Source organism: Thamnophis elegans, chromosome 14 (genome assembly GCF_009769535.1).
Source record: "Thamnophis elegans isolate rThaEle1 chromosome 14, rThaEle1.pri, whole genome shotgun sequence".
NCBI classification, from domain to species: domain Eukaryota; kingdom Metazoa; phylum Chordata; class Lepidosauria; order Squamata; family Colubridae; genus Thamnophis; species Thamnophis elegans.
Window position 1 is genome coordinate 37,236,152 of NC_045554.1, and position 16,229 is coordinate 37,252,380.

The 16,229-nt window shown below is 44.0% G+C and overlaps 1 protein-coding gene across 1 annotated transcript in view; it reads right to left on the minus strand.

Annotated features, from left to right (window-relative positions):
* Window positions 1-7,374, minus strand: part of RIPOR1 (RHO family interacting cell polarization regulator 1) — a 145,779-nt gene extending 138,405 nt beyond the window's left edge. Inside the window, exon 1 of the mRNA XM_032230522.1 lies at window positions 7,154-7,374. The gene's annotated coding sequence lies outside the window, so the exon portion shown is untranslated. The remainder of the gene's footprint in view (window positions 1-7,153) is intronic.
* Between the last annotated feature and the right edge of the window lie 8,855 nt (window positions 7,375-16,229).

Consider the following 16,229-nt stretch of genomic DNA (forward strand, 5'->3'; position numbering starts at 1 on the left):
GATTCACTTAACAACCATCTTACTAAGTTAACTATTGCAACAATTGATTTACCAACTATGGCAAGAAAAGTCATGAAATGCAGCAAAATTTCCTAACTATTTTGCTTGGCAGCAGAAATGTTGTGCTCAGTGTTGGTAAGATTTTTATATGTTAAATGGACTAATGATGATGTAATGAATAATTGGAACATATATGAATTGAAATGTTCAATAACTACTTGGATTATCAATGGGAAACTATTTCTGGAGTTGAATATGTTACACTATAAGTATTGTATACTCTATGGATGATCAATATTAGCGGTAACTTGAATACATAATGCTCAATGATAATTACGTTTTTAGTTATGTTTGATGGATAACCAGTGATCTTATTTTTAATTGTAAAAATTGATGCACGAAAGTTTGTAACCAAATGATAAGCTTGACGAAATTGAGGAAAGTTTTTTATATGTGTTGTTTTGTTTCTGTTGGTTTTAAAAATAAAAAATATATTTTTTAAAAAAAAAAGAAATGTGCTCAGTGGTCGTAAGTCAAGGACTACTTGTATAGAGGGTAAAAAAGAGTGGGGAAAGCTGTGAACGCCCCCCCCCAATTCCTTTGAAGAAAGCTTTGAAGAGAGTTCAAAGAGAAATAAGTATAGCCGTCAGTTACACTTATGCAATATATTAAGTTAAAACAGGATTTGCTAAGGTTTGAAACAGCAAGTTGCAGTGGTGGGATTTTTTTTTTTAGGACTGGTCCTGTGGGCGTGGCTGGGTGGGCGTGGCAGGGGAAGGATACAGTAAAATCTCCATTCCCAACCCACTCCAGGGGAAGGATACTGCAAAATCCCCATTTCCTCCCCACTCCAGGGGAAGGATACTGCAAAATCTCCATTCCCTCCCCACTCCAGGGGAAGGATACTGCAAAATCCCCATTTCCTCCCCACTCCAGGGGAAGGCTACTGCAAAATCCCCATTTCCTCCCCATCAGCTGGGACTCGGGAGGCAGAAAATAGATGGCGCTGGGGCCACTCACAGGTGGTATTTACCGATTCTCCGAACTACTCAAAATTTTCGCTACCAGTTCTCCAGAACTGGTCAGAACCTGCTGAATACCACCTCTGGCAAATTGTTCAAATTGAGGCATCTGAGTTAATTCAATAAACCAACAGATTAACAACCTGGGAAAGCCTTCGGCTCAAGTACATGGTATGTCTGGATCAGTGGTGGGTTTCAAAAATTGTTTGAACCTACTCTGTGGGTGTGGCCTCCTTTGTAGGAGTGGCTTGCCGCCCATGTGACCAGATGGGAGTGGCTTGCCGCCCATGTGACCGGATATGAAGATGCCAACGACACTTGTCAGAACCACCTTAAATTACCTCACACACAGCACTGGCATGCATAAGAATATGATGTAAACTTGTTTTTTAAAAGGCATCTTTGGTTTGCGTTAAAACAACTTCAACACACGCAATGTTCTGATTGCACCACAAACGCAGTAGTCACCCTTACCTTTTACAGAGGCACTGAGTTTTAGAAATATGAGCATGATAGTGTAGAATAATCATATCCAAGGACCAGTGGTGGGTTTCAAAAAATTTTGGAACCTCTTCTGTAGGTGTGGCCTGTTTTCAGGGTCCACTGGTGAAACCTCTTCTAACCGGTTCGGTAGATTTGACGAACCGGTTCTACCAAATAGGTGCAAACTGGTAGGAACCCACCTCTGGTCTGGATGAGGCAGTAACTTGAACAAGATTTCCAGCAAGGCTGCCAGGCTGGGCTTTTGCAGCAAAAGTGATTTTCTCCCCCATTAAGGTGTGTGTGTGGGGGGAACTATTGTAGCATAAGCTTTTGTAGGAAAAAAGAAAAACACCACCAGGAAATGAGCTGTCGGTGTTTGTCTTGAAGTTGCTGCCATCTGCTGATTTCTGACAGTATTATTATACTGAGATCAATATTTTTTTTTAAATAAAGGACGTAGTAGCGTTTGATAAAATGGACACTGGCGTACAAAAACGCGTGCTAGAGTTTAAGAAGTTAGAATCATTTTAAGCACTTCTAGACTGCCTCAAAACAATTGTACAATTGTAGAAATAGAATTGCACAATTCATGGATTGTATGCAATTGATGCAGAGCATTCTGTTGTTTTCTTGTAGCAGTGAATGTTTCCTGTGATGCAAACTCTTAGGGTGGAAAAATAAGTCCCAGAGTTAGATTCAGACCAAGTATCTATCACTAAGCAACTCCATAAATATAAATTTGCCGAAACAGTGATGACTCGGAACGTGGTTTTTATGTTATTCATAAATAATTGCTTTGATGGATTGATTTTAGCAGTGACTAAGATGTCTGCGATGCCTCATTCCAGACTGTTTTATACTTTCCAGGTTATTGGGCAAAGCATCACATACTAGAGGGCATAAAATGTAGGCCAGAACTTATACATTTATTTCATTTGTTTAGCTAACCCAATATCCGTCCCCTCCCTAGCACTGCCTTAGGCTTCAGGAAAACCTAGATAACTCAAAAAGAAATGGAAACAATAAACATAGATCACATGTGCCCCAGTAACACACTTATACAGCTCACATTTCAACAGGAAGAGAGGGTGTGTCAGCATGCCCCAACAAGGGAGTATTTTACTACACATGGCTTGGGGCAAAAATGCTGCCTGAATCACCGCAACAGTCAGCAATTTGATGCCCGCTGGCCATTGGGCCCCAAAAATGGGTGGGACTCTCTGGATATGCATTTTGTTCATGAGGACTGCTCCCTCCGAAGTCGAATAGCAATAGCAGGTATATACCGCTTCACAGTGCTCCACAGTCCTCTCTAAGCGGTTCACAGAGTCAGCCTATTGCCCCTAACAATCTGGCTCCTCATTTTACCCATCACGGAAGAATGAAAGGCCGAGTCAACCTTGAGCTGGCCGGGATCGAACTCTCGACTGTGGGCAGAGTTTGCCTGCAATGCTGCATTCTAACCACTGCGCCACCACGAATCATAGAGCTAAGACTTATAAGAGCTTAGCCTAAGAGGGACCTGTTAGAAGTCTTCTAATTGAATCCTCTGCTCAAGTAGGAACTTCATAGCATAGCAATAGCAATAGCAGTTAGACTTCGTGACCTGTCAAAAACGCGGAGGACAAAATCGCGCTCGACGAAAGCGTGCATGTGACGTCATCACAGCGCGACGAAAAAAATTAAAAATTGAAATAAAATTAAAATTAAACCAAGCCGATTCACATAAAGGTAAGCGTTAGGGTTAGGGTTAGGGTTAGGTTAAGGGTTAGGTTAGGGTTAGAGCGTTAGCGTTAGGTTTAGCGTTAGGTTAAGGGTTAGTGTTAGGTTTAGCGTTACGTTAACGGTTAGGTTTAGGGTTAGATTTAGGGTTAGGTTAAGGGTTAGGGTTAGGGTTAGGTTTAGGGGTAGGTTTGGGGGGGTTAGGGGAAGGTTTTAGCTTTATTTTTACATTTTTCGATCACAGCGCGATGTTTTCGTCGCGCTGTGATGACGTCAAATGTGCGCTTTCGTCGAGCGCGATTTTGTCCTCCGCGATTTTGTGGTGGAACCGTTAGACTTATATACCGCTTCATAGGGCTTTCAGCCCTCTCTAAGCGGTTTACAGAGTCAGCATATTGCCCCCAACAATCTGGGCCCTCATTTTACCCACCTCGGAAGGATGGAAGGCTGAGTCAACCTTGAGCCGGTGAGATTTGAACCGCCGAACTGCAGATAGCAGTCAGCTGAAGTGGCTGTAATACTGCACTCTAACCACTGCGCCACCTCGGCTCCTGAAAGTCAAATGGCTCTCCAGTCTATTTTTGAAAACCTCCCATGATGGACCACCCTCAGCCCCAGAAGGCAAGTTTTGCCCCCAGTCATGCACCTCTACCATTCGTCCTCTGCTGAAAGGACCTTAGCGGTTCGCCCTGGGCAATGGGACCCCATCTCTTCCGATCCAGACGCTTCCTCACAGGTCATTCGGTGAAATACTGCTCACCCTGGGCTTTTGGGCACTGGGGGGAGGCGAAACCCTGGGGGTGAACAAGGGGCGGCGAAGGGTATGAGGCGAACAGTCCTAGACCCAGCCCAGAAGGACGTTTCTTCCAACAGGACTTCCACTCATTATTTCTTTCCTTGCTTTCGGGGTGCTTTGGAGAATAAATCAAATCGTTTTAGAGTAATCGGTGGTGCTATTTCTGACTGAAATTAAACCAGTCAAGATTTTGTAACCGCGTCAGCTGGCATTGCTAGATGATGGTCTGTGGCATCTGCCAATTGTTATTCTGGACATGTCAGCTGTAGTAGGAGGGTTAGGCTGAGAGGCACTTGGACTCCCCCAGGCAGCAGGGCAGGGCAGAGTTAATTTCTGAAAGGATGAGGAATTTGTTATTTGCTGAGCCACTTCCTTTCCACTAACAATAATAAATCAGCCCACAAGGAAGGACCCACGTGGGATCTGGGCGATGGATACAGGCTGGCTGACCCAGGGCAGGCCGAGAGGAAGCCTCTCCGCATTATCTGCCGTTCACATTTGGTCTCCTTGGCAAGCCTGGGCTTTTACAACGGCTGCAGAAATCAAGATGTGCTTCCTTCCAAACAAGGCCAGCTCTCCCCAAAGGCCTGCCTCTGCCATGGCAACCATCTCTTCTCTATCCAGCACCCCCCTCCTCAGTCTTTCTATACACAGATGCTGTGTAAGGCAGGATGCCAGATGGACACAGGTTCACACACGCTCGCTCGCTTGCTTTCCCAGAAAAGCTGCTTCCAAAGCCATTTACCTCTGAAGGGCGGTTAAAGGCACTCGGGCAAGGTTGAACAAGAGGGGTGCTGCCAAACACTGCAGGGCTGGTGTGAGATTGAAACTATTCCTCAGGGTTGTTGGCCTGGGGTTAAAATTGGGGGAGCCCCTGTCTAAGTTGCCAGTAAGTCCACTAATTCCATGATGGCAGTGTTGGACGTGACACAAGTGAGTTTAACAGGATGAATTGCCACAAAGAAGAAGGGAGTCAAGCTGTTCTCCAAAGCACCTGAAGGCAGAACAAGAAGCAACAGATGGAAACTAATCAAGGAGAGAAGTAATCTAGAGGACTACTAAGAAGAAATTTCCTGACAGTTAGAACAATTAATCAGTGGCACAATTTGCCTCCAGAAGTTGTGAATTCTCCAACACTGGAAGTTTTTAAGAAGAGATTGGACAACCATTTATCTGAAGTGGTGTAGGGTTTCCTTCCTGAACAGGGAGATGGATTAGAAGACCTCCAAGGTCCCTTCCAACTCTGTTCTGTTCCATTCCATTCACTTTCTTCTGTTCTGTTCTCTTCTAGTCTATTCTCAAGATAAAAGAGACCTTTATGGATGACAGATGTTTTCAGAAATGTACCTGCACTGGTCTTCTCCTAAGAAATAAACCCACATACGGTAAATCAGAGCTGGGAGATCTGTAGTAGCATTAAGATGTCCAGAGAACTCGTTTTCCTTGGGTACATTATTACCCACGCTCATATATTAAGATATGATTTGGTTTTATTGAATTAATTACAATCGGCTGATTTCGTTTGGTGCAGTACATTGAGCTAAACTAAACAGCCCACATGATATCTTCCTATGTCATGTGTGAGCCTCATTTTAGTCTGTTCCATCACATGAGATCTTCCAGTTTGTCTTTGACCACAACCTTCTTCTGCCTTCCCAACGACATCCACCAAATTGCCTGCTAAATGCAGAAGATGGGAACAAGAATCCAGCATTCCCAGATGCCAAACTGGGGATGATTGCTCTGTGGACCATCTACCGAACTAAGCGGGGTCAGTAAACCACTTCACTGGACCAACATTAGTGTACATGTTTTCTTGCAAGCCACGATTTTAGTTTTTCTCATTATCCCTTTTTTTTTTTTTTAAAGCCAAGCCCAGCAGGTCCCACTGGCTCCAAATCCTATGGATAAGTTTCATAATGTTTATTTTATTTATTTATTTCGTCAATAATGTATTAGATAACATATATAAGTATAAACATGAATTTTGAATACCTGAAATGGATACGAATAAAAGGGAACATTAGGACAGGGATGGTAGGCACATTGGTGCGCTAAGCACGCCCCTTACAGACCTCTTAGGAATTGGGTGAGGTCAACAGTAGACAGTTTAAGGTTAAATTTGTGGGGTATGGAAAAGAAACCACAGAATCAGGTAGAGCATTCCAGGTGTTGACCATTCTGTTGCTGAAGTCGTATTTTCTGCAATCGAGAGGTTTACCTTAAGTTTGTATCTATTGTGTGCTCGTGTGTTGTTGTGGTTGAAGCTGAAGTATTCATTGACAGGTAGAACATTGTAGCAGATAATTTTATGTACTACGCTTAAATCGGATTGAAGGCGACATAGTTCTAAATTGTCTAAGCCCAAAATTTCAAGCCTGGTGGCATAAGGGATTCTGTTGCGAGCAGAGGAACAGTTAACAATTCTTAATGCCTTTTTGGCAGTGTTGTTACAGTGGGCTCTGTGGACCATGATTCTGATCAGTTGTAACATTTCAGTGCCCAAAGGCGTTCCATTGCTGGCCAATAGAAAATTGGGTCCAAGAGATAAGGATAATCTATAGCTGAGAAAAAGCAGAAACCTGACATACACCAAACGATAAGAAAAGAGGGAGAGAGAAAAATGGACCCTGGATGGATATTGTTCTCAGGTGCACTGATAGCTGCTGATAGTTTAGAGCAGGGGTCCCCAAACTTGGCAACTTTAAGACTTGTGGACTTCAATTCAATTCTGGGAGTTCAAGTCCACAAGTCTTAAAGTTGCCAAGTTTGAAGACCACTGGTTTGTTTAGATAATACCCTAGATCTGAGCCAGCATTTCCTACCCCCAGGGGGCGTTGGGTCCCCCTTCAAAGATGAGCGAAGGCTGCTTTACAAGGAAAACATGGAGCAGGTCTGATAAACAGGACTTCAGATTAAAGAAATGACCCATCCTTCAATGCCACACTAGATGCCACATTAACTTAGGCTACCGCACTTCAGCCCAGCTTATCCCAGCCTTCCTGCCTCATTCCAGTCTTCCTCTACAAACTCTGGATGGAAATCTACTGGGAACCCAGATCCTCTCTCCTACATTTCAGAGATGTGATTTCGTTTTCTTCCCAGAGGAACCCTTAAATCAAGTACTCACCAATCCCAGGGATTTCTTCCAGAGGCTGAAAATCCAATTTATTCTTGAGTTCAGTTAGGGATTGACTGACCAGGGTGTGAGAACCGTCCTTTCTGGTCTGGATGTGTTCGCTGGTGCATTCCTTTCCCTCCGATTAAAACAGGGCAGGCTGAAAGAATTTCCTTTCACTCTGGACACTGCCGATTTGCCTCCTGCACTTGAACGCTCCACCTTCCGCTGAAGTCTTTTAGTTTCTATCCCATTAAAAAAAAAAAAAAACAGAGGGGTATTTCCTGGTAAGCACATGCATAAAAATATCACACTGTGCTACAATCTGCAGCCTCGTTTCTGCCCTTGTTCCATTGCACAACAATTAAGCATGACGCTGCACCATTATATCCTGAAACAAAAAAACCTTTTTGCATTATTCATATCTTTTTTTTGTCCTGTTTCCATCCCCAAAGTAATATATTTGTTTAATGGATTTAATGGACCTTGCATACTTAAAAAATGATTCAGTAAAAGCACCACGCACCTCACTGTATTACTGCAGCTCATTAAAGCAATCACCTCCTATTTTCAGACTTCGGTTTGTCGATGTAATAGCCCTAGTAACCTCAAAGTGTTTGCATCCATGAGCGATGAGATGTTCTGCTGGAATGGGATCCTAAGTATAAATATGTTCTATACATTGGGATCAAAGCACATACACTACAATCAACCCATATCAATTATAAAAATACTAGCTGAATACCTGTGCTTCACGCCGAAACTATGTGATCGGGCTATGCAGGAGGAATTTGGGACACAATCTGTTGGCTCAGTGATGGTCAGTGATTGAAACACATAAGGGAATATCGCTCCCGCTGCCTTGAGTCCGGAAGCAGTTCCAGAGGTGGAAGGCGTAGACATTTTGGTGAGGTACTACGTTTAGTACTGTAAGGAGCCCCAGACCGCTCCTGAGTGAAGGAGTGGAACGTCGGCTACTTTGAACTCAGATAATGGAATGTGAGGCAACTGGCAGTTGGAACAGAGTTCTTTTCAGGTGGGGAGGGGGAGTAGAACTCCTTAGCATCAGAGCGTGTTAATTACTGTATAAGAAATACTATGATCTGATGGTCACTTTGAAAAATCCTTTCTTAGTGAGCACCTAGAAGCCAAAAAGAACGTACGTGCCAAATTTCAAGTTTGTAGGCTTTACGTTCTGGAGATTTGGTGATGAGTGAGTGGTATTTGATATTTCAGGCCTGTCACATTTTTTTGCTAGAGGAAAATGGGGGGGGGGATCCAATGGCATATGGAAGATCTATAGCCTAAATAACATTCCTTTCTCAGAGAGTCAAGGACGTTTTGCCCTGCAGCTGTGATGAGATGACTGGGAGGCATCTCCAGTTTTGGATGGTGCCTGATTGGATCGTGGGATGGACATCTGGGTGCTGGGCAGGGACTTTCTTTTAGGTGAGGAAAACCTGGAAGCTTTCAGATTTGGGTTTTCCCAGGTGTGCCAATAGGACATCTCTAATAAAAATGAAACTTTGAGGAAACTCAGAGTCTATTTTCATTGGTGGTGGTGGTGGGGTTACTTGGGACTCTAACATTTGGTTCTGGGTGAACCAGTTGTTACAGTAAGTGATGCCCACCTCCGTGGTTTCTTTTTTTGCATTTAATCTATGGACGTTCTCTCTACATGTATAATTTTTACAGTTCTGGATTGCTAAAGGCTTGCCTTCTTCTGTATCAGTCTATATATAGAGAATTAAGAGGCATTTTTAGCTGAACTCCAATGGCTTGGTCAATGGTGGTTAAAGGACATAGCACTGTCCATGTTGTGGACCGGTGGTGGGTTTCAAAAATTGTTCGAACCTACTCTGTGGGTGTGGCCTCCTTTGTGGGAGTGGCTTGCCGCCCATGTGACCGGATGGGAGTGGCTTGCCGCCCATGTGACCGGATATGAAGATGCCGACGACACTTGTCAGAACCACCTTAAATTACCTCACACACAGCACTGGCATGCATAAGAATATGATGTAAACTTGTTTTTTGAAAGGCATATTTGGTTTGCGTTAAAACAACTTCAACACACGCAATGTTCTGATTGCACCACAAACGCAGTAGTCATCCTTACCTTTCACAGAGGCACTGAGTTTTATAAATATGAGCATGATAGTGTAGAATAATCCTATCCAAGGACCAGTGGTGGGTTTCAAAAATTTTTGGAACCTCTTCTGTAGGTGTGGCCTACTTTCCGGGTCCACTTCTAACCGGTTCGGTAGATTTGACGAACTGGTTCTACCGAATAGGTGCGAACTGGTAGGAACCCACCTCTGTTGTGGACCTCTTATTAAACATTCCTGAAGTCTTGTTATGTAGTCCTTCTGATCTCCTTTTCTTTTTCTGGAAACTTGTTTTTATATGTTGCTGAACTGCTTAATTTTTTTTAAAAAGTTGTTGGTCGTATTTGGAGCAACATGTTTACTTGTCCTTCACTTATTCACAACTGCATAAACAGGTTCCCTGCATTTACACATCATACCAAAACAATAAACTAAACTACACAGGTTGAGTTTGCATAAAATGGTTAGCTACTCACTGGTTCATGTGCCATACACATCCAGCCCTTTTGTGTCAATGTTGTTGTAAACTGGACTAGGAAATTCAGCAAGCTGGGGGTGGGGGGGGACAAAGAGAAAATAATAGCCACAAATATTCAGTGAGGAGGGAGTAGCTTCATCGTGCTTGGAGGCTGCCCTATAAACACAAAGATCGCTTTAGCAATCAAAGCAGATATCATGTTCTTATTCTGGTCCATGGAAACGTTTGAGAATAGTAGTAGAGAAACTAAGTGAAACAATGTGCTAGGAGGGACTAAACAATTGCAAAAAGATTGTGGCATTGATTTCTGCAAACAAATAGACATTTTTTGTTCCAGTAGAGAAAGCTGAGTTTTCTCCATCCTGGTTCACGGAAACAAAAAAATACCAGTTGTGTAAATGCTTCCTTAGGACCCCTAATAACAAGATTCAGAGTAGTTTTATTCAGTAATCATTTGGGAAAGAAAGAAGGAGAAGGAAAGTAAGAAAGTAAGTAAGTAAGTAAGTAAGAAAGAAAGAAAGAAAGAAAGAAAGAAAGAAAGAAAGAAAGAAAGAAAGAGGGAAGTGTGGGAAGTTATCATCCAGCCCTCTCCCAGAAAAATGAAATATCCTGGGAAATATTGAAAAGGCAGAATATTTCTCTGGATGTGAAAAGAAACATGTTTCAAAAGACAGAATAGTTGCCTATAGCTTTCTGCCCATCCCCAGCTAATGGGCCATTAAGATGGCCAGGCTAGCCCACTTTACATAATAAAGACTTCTCCTCACTGCAGGTGTAGGGGGAAGGGATATTACTCAACTGACCACAAGGCAACTGAGAACTCATCACAGCCTAGAGAGTAGCCCCCTGCATGGCACCATGGGAGTCTGACAACCAGTCAGAATACATTTCTTACACAGGAACAGGAAACAGAGAGGTGGGACTGAACAGGGTATAAAAGCCTAGCAAGCCCCTTCCTCAGCCCTTCTCTCTTCTTCTCCATCAACATTGAAACATGTGATCACCTTTTCTGTTCAGGGCTCAAGCCATGTGGCCCTGTCCAACAATAAACCATCTTTCCAAGCAGCCTCCATGTCTCCAGTGCCTTCTTCCCCACTTGGAGCTGAACCCAGAAGGACATTTCTTTCAACAGAAGGATGGAAGGATTGAAGGAAGGTCTTGAAAATACACGAGCACACAGTCTACCTCTTAACTAAGATGAAAATCCAAGACTTTGGCAGAGCAGAAGTACAGCAGAGCACAGAAACAGTTTATAGGAGAAAACTGTGTTAGTTTTGGGTGGCAAAACACCCCCCCACCCCCCCCAAAAAATATGCATGATGAAATAAATTGTAACCTACAAAAACTTACGCCTTTTCATGAGTTCGTTAGTCAGAAAAGGTGCTACTAGTCTCCTGTTTTTTTTCTTATGCCAGAAACTGATGATTTCAGATTCTTAGTGAGAATATTTTAATACAAACCCCTTGGAAACCCTGCTTTTCTTTTTCTTATCACAGACCCCGATCTCACCATTACTTCATCCAAAAAACAAAAGTTGGAAGGGAGGAAAATAGAATCCCGTGCAAGGAAAGAAAGCCACTTTCCCCCTCTACCTTCCCCCCACACTTCCCTTGAAGCACCGAGGATGAATAAGCTGACTGCGAAGCCAGCAGGAAGCCGGTTCCCTCTTTCAAAAACAATGCAGATGTTTCCGTTCCCTGCTATCAAGATCCAGCAACAATAATAGAAGCTGCGCTTGAATGCACAGGTGGCCCAACTGGTTTAGAAGAGGGAAATCCCAGGTGGCAAGAAACAGCAAGAAAAATGCAATCCCCGTGGAAGAATTTGTTCTTTGCAGATGAGTTGGAAAGTCCATCTCAAAAGGCCTTTTGCTTTCAACAGAGTAACAGAGTTGGAAGGGACCTTGTAGGTCATGTAGTCTAACCCCCCCGCCTGCCCAAGCAAGAGACCCTACACCATTTTGGACAAATGGCAGTCCAGTCTCTTCTTGAAAGACTCCAGTAATGGAGTTCTCACAACTTCTGAGGGCGGTTCCACCACAATACCGCAAAGCCCTTATCCGCAGAGACATAAGCGCAAGTGCTAATCCGCGCCGTCCGAATCGCTAAAGCAAATGCGACCTTACCGTGCTGACATAAGGGCGGAGGGCAAATCCGCGCCTTCCGAAGCACTAACCCTAAACCTAACCCTAACCCTAACCCTAACCCTAACCCTAAACCTACCCCTAAACCTAACCCTAAACCTACCCCTAAACCTAACCCTAAACCTAATCCTAACCCTTACCTTAATTTAAATTGGCTTTCTGCCGCCGCGCTGTTTTAAAGCACCCTTCTGTCGCCGCGCTGTTGTTGCGGCGATGATGACGCGCGGTGATGACGTCGCGGCTTTAGCGACGCGGTTTTATCGCCGCTATTTTGACGAGCGCGGTTTTGTCGTGCCACGCCGAGGGCAACTTCTGTTCCATGAGTTGATTGTTCTCACTGTTAGAACATTTCTCCTTAGTTCCAGGTTGAATCTTCCCTTGTTCAGTTTCCATCCATTATTCCTTTCCTGGCCTTCAGGTGCTTTGGAAAGTAGATGTCAGCCTCTGCTTCGCTGCTGCTTTTCGGCTGCCATTGAAACGGGGAGGGGGCGGCATGGTATTTGGGAGGGGAATCATTATGTACTGGAGGATTGTTATTAGGAGCTGTCCTGACCATCTATCTGCGCATGTGGAAGAAGGGAGTTTCCCGCCAAGGCTAACTGTCCAGCATTGATGATGCTTTTTGAAGACATCTCCCACCTGACGGTTGGGTGAATTATTATTGGACTATGAAATGGAGTGCCAAGGGGAGGGGATTGAATTATACATGATATCTATCGCTCTTGCGCCTTTTTACTCAGACTCAGCTTTGCTTTGCTACTCATCGTTTATAATTAGTAAAAGTACACTTAATTCTAAAGCATGGAGTTGAGTGGTTTCTTTCTTGATTATTAAACGAAGGAGCACCTGACGGTAGCTTCACCTCCTCCTCTCTGTGGCAGCCCATCAAATATTGGAACACAGCTTTCATGTCTTCCCTGGTCCTTCTCTTCACTACGTTAGCAGGTTAAGAAGAGGGGGGAATTAAGAGGGAGTGAGAAGGGAATGTAAGGAGGGTGAGATGGTGGGAAGGGGAGAAAGGAATGGTTGAGGGGGAGGGGAAGTAGAAGAGGGGATTGTTGGAAGGGAGAAATGAAAGTTGGAGGGGTAGAAGGAAGGGTGTATGTAGGATAGAAGTGTTATGAGTTGTCTTCACTACGTTAGCCATGCCCAGTTCTTGCAATTGTTCTTCATATGTTTTAGCCTCCAGTCCCCTCATCATCTTGGTTGCTAGCAGAGAAACAAGGAGTTGATGAATTCTAGTCCCACCTTAGGCATGCAAATTTGGGGCTTGGACAACCTATAACTACACCACCTACGGTCTGTTTACACAAAATTGTCTGCTACAAAGTCTTACCTGTCAACAACTACTTCAGCTTCAACTGCAATAATACACAGGCAAACAATCGATACAAACTCCAGATAAACCGCTCCAAACTTGATTGCAGAAAATACGACTTCAGCAACAGAGTGGGCAACGCCTGGAATGCTCTACCTGACTCCATTGTTACGTCCTCAAACCCTCATAACTTCAATCTCAAACTGTCTACCGTGGACCTCACCCCAGTCCTAAGAGGTCTGTAAGGGGATGTGCATAAATGCACCAGCGTGCCTACCGTCCCTGTTCTATTGTCCCCATTTCCTGTATTCATGTCTTATACCTGTTATTTCGTACATGTTTCACAAACTAACTATCTAAGTAAACAAATAAACAAACAAACAGTAAGACAGGGACGGTAGGCACACTAGTGCATTTATGCACACCCCCTTTTTTGTTGTTAGTTGTGAAGTCATCACGACCCCATGGACAACGTTCCTCCAAGCCTTCCTGTTCTCTACCATCACCCACTTTACGGACCTCTTAAGAATGTGGTGAGGTCCACGGTAGACAGTTTGAGATTGAAGCTGTGAGGGTTTGAGGCTGTAACATGTAGTGTGCTTCCTTCTCTGGATTTAAGAAGACGGTTTTTGGGGCCACCGTGTGGCTGTTCAGCAACATCACCATCAGTTTAAAACCTTACCAAGGAGAGAAGTGTGGTTGGTTGTCCAATGCCAGCCAGCAGGCCAGAGGTGGATTCCTACCAGTTCGCACCTATTCGGTAGAACCGGTTCGTCAAATCTACCGAACCGGTTAGAAGAGGTCCCACCAGTGGACCCGGAAAGCAGGACACACCTACAGAAGAGGTTCCAAATTTTTTTGAAACCCACCACTGGTCCTTGGATATGATTATTCTACACTATCATGCTCATATTTATAAATCTCAGTGCCTCTGTGAAAGGTAAGGATGACTACTGCATTTGTGGTGCAATCAGAACATTGCGTGTGTTGAAGTTGTTTTAACGCAAACCAAAGATGCCTTTTAAAAAACAAGTTTACATCATATTCTTATGCATGCCAGTGCTGTATGTGAGGTAATTTAAGGTGGTTCTGACAAGTGTTCGTCGGCATCTTCATATCCAGTCACATGGGCGGCAAGCCACTCCCATCCGGTCACATGGGTGGTAAGCCACTCCCACAAAGGAGGCCACACCCACAGAGTAGGTTCGAACAATTTTTGAAACCCACCACTGCAGCAGGCCAATATAATGAAAGGACGCTGGGAACTAAAAGTACAGCAGGGTGCTAAAATATTTGAAGGCAGAAGTGGTTCAAACCAGAGTTTTAATTTACCATGGTTTACAAAACCAAGCTCAATAGGGTTGTTTTGCATTCACGGCCCGAATATGGAAGTTTTAACCAGTGGAACAAATTGCCTTCGGAAATTGTGGGTCTCTCAACATTGGAGGCTTTTAAGAAGACACTGGACAGCTATCTATCAGAAATAGTATAGGTCTCCTGTTGAGAGCGGGGTTGAACTAGATGACCTCCAAAGTCTCTTCCAATCCCTATGAAAGGGATTTCCTTCCAGTATCAAAGCATAGGAAGAAAAGCCGATATAAATAATCAGAGAGAGCTTTGTTTTACATTTAGCTACCCCCACCATAATTCAATACAAAAATCAGGATTGTAGACTTTATGTGAAGCTTAAAGTCAACAAGGAAGAATTTCACAATACACTGCTACCTCTTCGCTTCTTTTGGAGGGAGAATACTTCATAAGATACTCCTTGCAGGAAAAGGAAGTTAATCAGAATTATCCTGGACTGCAGCGACCATTTTCAGCCAACAGGGATGTCAGAGTGAAGGAAGGGAATGCCATCACCTTCTGGGACAGAATTTCTGTTGCAACAGGAGCTGCATCCCAGACTGAAATCCCAGACTTTCATTGCTTCTGTCCATTCCAGTGTTGGAAGAAATGGCCAAGATCATGTGAAGTTTTAATACCACTTTATAATGCCTTGGTAAGGCCACACTTGGAATACTACATTCAATTCTGGTCGCCACGATGTAGAAAAGATGTGGAGACTCTAGAAAGAGTGCAGAGAAGAGCAACAAAGATGATTAGGGGACTGGAGACTAAAACATATGAAGACTGGTTGCTGGAATTGGATATGTCTAGTTAAATGAAAAGAAGGACCAGGGGAGACATGATAGCAGTGTTCCAATATCTCAGGGGCTGCCACAAAGAAGAGGGAGTCAACCTATTCTCCAAGGCACCTGAAGGCAGGACAAGAAGCAATGGGTGGAAACTAATCAAGGAGAGAAGCAACTTAGAACTAAAGAGAAATTAGCAGTTAGAACAATTAATCAGTGGAACACCTTGCCTGCAGAAGTTGTGGATGCTCCAACACTGGAAATTTTTAAGGAGATGTTGGATATCCCTTTGTCTGAATTGGTGTAGGGTTTCCTGCCTAAGCAGGAGGAAGACCTTCAAGGTCCCTTCCAACTGTGTTATTCTATATATCTATATCTGTTGTGGCCCAGCAGAAGCCATTGGAGCTGCAAACAGACTCCGACAGCGAGGGGCCTTATGAGTCGGCTCTGGAAGATGTGGAGGACCCTGGACAGGGTTCTGACTCCAAGCAAGGATCAGAGAGGCTGGTTGGCCACCAGGAGGCGCCTGAGGCATGGAGCAGCGGTGAAAGCCAAAGGGAGTGTGCTCCTGACGTCAGGCCTTGGAGCAGTGGGGAGGAGACAAGGGAGTTGGTCCTGGACGCCCGGCAACGGCTGCCAGATCGACGTAGAGAATAACTACACAGGTACAGAAGATAATTGGACCCAGGTGGTTGTAATTAGGCTCCTCTCAAGATAGTATTTAAGGAGAGACTCTGGGAGGAGTCTGGTTGCAGGATTCAACTTAATTATCAACGCTGGAGAAGCTGTTATGTGTATCTGTCGGAGTCTGGGTTGCTGCCAAGGTTCTTTATCTGTTCGTTGTGTTTGGGCTTCCAGCCACCAAGATTTATGTCTCCTGCTAATAAAGTGTTGTGGCATTCCAGCCAA